Raw genomic sequence first — 3,332 nt, 5'->3', positions numbered from 1 at the left:
ATGGAGGAATATTGGCATCTTGGTGGGGTCCGCAATGGATGTGGCACATTGGTGTGGGGCATCTGTTGGTCTTGAGGGTGGGATGGGGCATTCTGGTGTGGCATGTGGTACATATGTAGGGTGATATGGGGGCATCTTGGTGTGGTTCTGGAGGGAGTAGATGGAGACACATTGGTGTCAGTTTGATGGGAGGGATGGTACACATTGGTGTATGTCTGGACGGAGGGATGGGCCATCCTGGTTTGGGTGGGATGGGACACGGTGTGGGTCCGGTCAGAGGGATGGGTCGTCTAGGTGTGGGTCTGGAGGGCAGGATGGGGGCATCTTGCTGTGTGCATGGAGGGATGTTGGAATCTTGGTGTGGTCTGCAATGAATGGGGGCACATTGGTGTTGGTCTGAACAGGTATGGGTCATGTGTTGGTCTGGAGGGTGGGATGGGGCACGGTGTGGGTCTGGTGCGAGGGATGGGTCATCTAGATGTGGGTCTGGAGGGCAGGATGGGGGCATCTTTCTGTGTGCCTGGAGGGATGGTGGCATCTTGGTGTGGTCTGCAATGGATGGGGGAACATTGGTGTCGGTCTGAACAGGTATGGGTCATCTGTTGGTCTGGAGGGTGGGATGGGGCATCCTGGTGTGGGTGGGATGGGGACCTCTGTGCATCTGGAGGGTGGGAATGGGGGTATTTGGTGTGGATCTGGATGGGGCACATTGGTGTGGATTTGATGGGAGGAATGGGGGAATATTGATGTGGGTCTGGGGTTGGGGGCATATTGGTCTGGGGGAGGTATGGGGCACGGTGTGGGTCTGGAGGGATGGATCGTCTAGGTGTGGGTCTTGAGGGCAGGATGGGACATCGTGCTGTGTGGAGGGACTGTGTCAGTCTGGAACAGGTATGGGCCCTCTGTTCTGGAGGGTGTCATGGGTCATCTAGGTGTTGGGTGGAATGGGGCATCTGGAGAGTGGGATGGGCCATATGTGTGTATCTGAAGAGTGGGATGGGGCATCTTTGTGTGGGTCTGGAGGGGGGATGGGAGCCTTTTGAGGTGGGTCTCGGAGGGATGGAGCTCATTGGTCTGGAAGCAGGGATGCGGCAAATTTGTCTGGGTCTGAATAGAATATGGCATCTTGGCGTGTGGAGAGGGATATCTTGGTTTGAGTCTGGAGGGCAGAATGGGGGCATCTTCCTGTGTGGAGGGAGGGTGGGGCATCATGGTATGGGTCTCGAGGGCGGATTGGTGGCATCTTGGTGGGGTCTGGCATGAGGGTTGGTGGCATCTTGGTGGCCTCCGGAATGGAGGGATGGGGCATCTTGGTGTGTGTCTAGAGGCATGGTGGCATCTTGGTGTGGGTCTGAGAGGGGGATATGGGACATCCTGGCATGGGTCTGAGAGGTAGGGATGGGACACATTGGTGTGTGTCTGGATGGAGGGATGGGGCACAGTGTGGGTCTCGAGGGAGGGATGTTACCTCATTGGTCGTGGTAGTGATGGGGGGCTTCTTGCTGTGTGGAGGGAGGATGGGGCATCTTGGCTGAGTCCGGATCAGAGGGGGCATCGCTGATCTGGAATGGGGGGACAGGACATATCATGGGGGCATGTCTGGGAATGATGGAGCATGTTGGTCTGAGTGAGGGCTGGCACACTCTGGTGGGAAAGAAGGGGGGCATCTGGATGTGAATGGAGGGATGGGGTGTTTATGTCTGGAGAGAAGGATGTTGATCTATTTGAGGGGTGGGAGCATGTGTGTGTGTCAAAGGTTGATCCGGGTGAGCGTATAGAGATAGGGCGGATGGGGCCATCTGAGTGTGGATCTGTAGGTAGAGGAGAAGCATATGGGTGTGGCTCTGGAGAGAGGGGTGGAGCATCTTGGTGTAGTTATGGAGGGATGGATGTTGGTGTCTGTGTGGGGTTGGAGGGAGGGGTGGTGTCATGTGGGTCTGGAGACAGGTGGCATTTGAATCTGGAACGTGTGTTTGAAAGGAGAAATGGGACATGTAGGGCTGGGGTATCTGCTTGCGAGTGAAGGCATGAAGGATCCTTAACAGCGGAACAGCCTGAGGGAGAGCTGCATGCCCGACTTTGGTTGGGTCAGACGCACACACCGACAGCCCGGACACCCCTCGTGCTGCGTTGCGGACAGCAGAGCGGTCTGGGGCGCGCGGGCAACCAACCTCCGGGGAGTGGGATTCCCTTCCACCAGAGGAGGGTCCACGACCCAGCAGATGGACGAGGACGCCTGGCTAGGTTGGGTTAACCTGCTGGGGTCTCCAACCACGTACTGGGGAGGGAGCCCCGCGCAGCTCTTTCCTCACCAAGCCGGATGCTGCACCGGCTGGGGGTACACGTTACTCTCTGTCCCACCAGCCGGTGGGCATTGGTGGGCACACCCCGGTCAGCAGTGAAGCCCTGAGTGCGGGGAGACGAAGGAAACCTGGCTGTTCTCGAGGGACGCTTCCCCAGGCAGACGGGGGCCCGGCATGCCAGGCGCAAGCCCCAGCTATGGCACAGCAGGCTTACTCGGCGGGCGTCAAGGTTCCAGCTGCCCACATCTGTGGGTGATTCCCAAGTGGGAAAGCTAGACAGGGCGCTGGGCTGTCTCACCATGGGTGGCACTCTCTTCCCCGGCCTCTCCTGCACCGGCAGGGTCAGGCTGATGTCTGTAACAAAAAGAAAGTTGGCTGTGAATCTTGCTGGTGGATTACTCAGCTCGCGAGTCGATGAAGATCGCAGCTAGCTGCGAGAATTAGTGCGAATTGCAGGACACATTGATCATCGACACTTCAAAAGCACCTTTTGGCCCCGGTTCACCCCGGGGCTCGCCTGTCTGAGGGTCGCTTGAACATCAATCACCCTGGGGTTCCCTCCCAGGGGTGCGGCTGGGGCTGTCACAGGGACGCCGTTCCCTTTGTCCCCCTAAGGTCAGACCCTGATCAGCACTGTCGCAGGATTTCTGGACATGGCTTGCAGGCTCATTGCCGGCGCATCCCGGTTTCCCCGCCTTGTGCGGAGGGCCGGGCGCCCGGCACGCACTGGTGGTGGCAGCGGGCCTTTCAAAAAAGCCTGGCGCACCTTCACCCTACCGCGGGGCACCTGGCTGTGCCGCATGTGGCTGTTTGTGGTGTCCCATGGCTGCTGGCGCAGGATGGGCCTGGAGCACGGGCCTCATGATCATGTGGGCTTTGACCACAGATCAAAACAGCGCACACTCGGCCGTGCTGGAGGCACGGGGCAGGGGCACCTCCCCCTAGCCCTGGGCTAGTGGCCGGCTGCCCCAAGCTTTCTGCTCCCCCGACTACAGCCTCTGTCTACGGCCTCTGACTAGACGTGGCGAC

At 59.0% G+C, this 3,332-nt stretch overlaps 1 pseudogene; it reads left to right on the top strand.

The window, feature by feature from the left end:
• The first annotated feature begins 2,682 nt into the window (after nucleotides 1-2,682).
• On the top strand, nucleotides 2,683-2,834 carry LOC138581509 (5.8S ribosomal RNA; annotated as a pseudogene).
• The last annotated feature ends 498 nt before the right edge of the window (nucleotides 2,835-3,332 follow it).

This window comes from Ambystoma mexicanum, chromosome 3p (genome assembly GCF_040938575.1).
Source record: "Ambystoma mexicanum isolate Mex_15411 chromosome 3p, UKY_AmexF1_1, whole genome shotgun sequence".
Classification (NCBI taxonomy): Eukaryota; Metazoa; Chordata; class Amphibia; order Caudata; family Ambystomatidae; genus Ambystoma; species Ambystoma mexicanum.
This window is presented reverse-complemented; position numbering and strand designations above follow the sequence as displayed.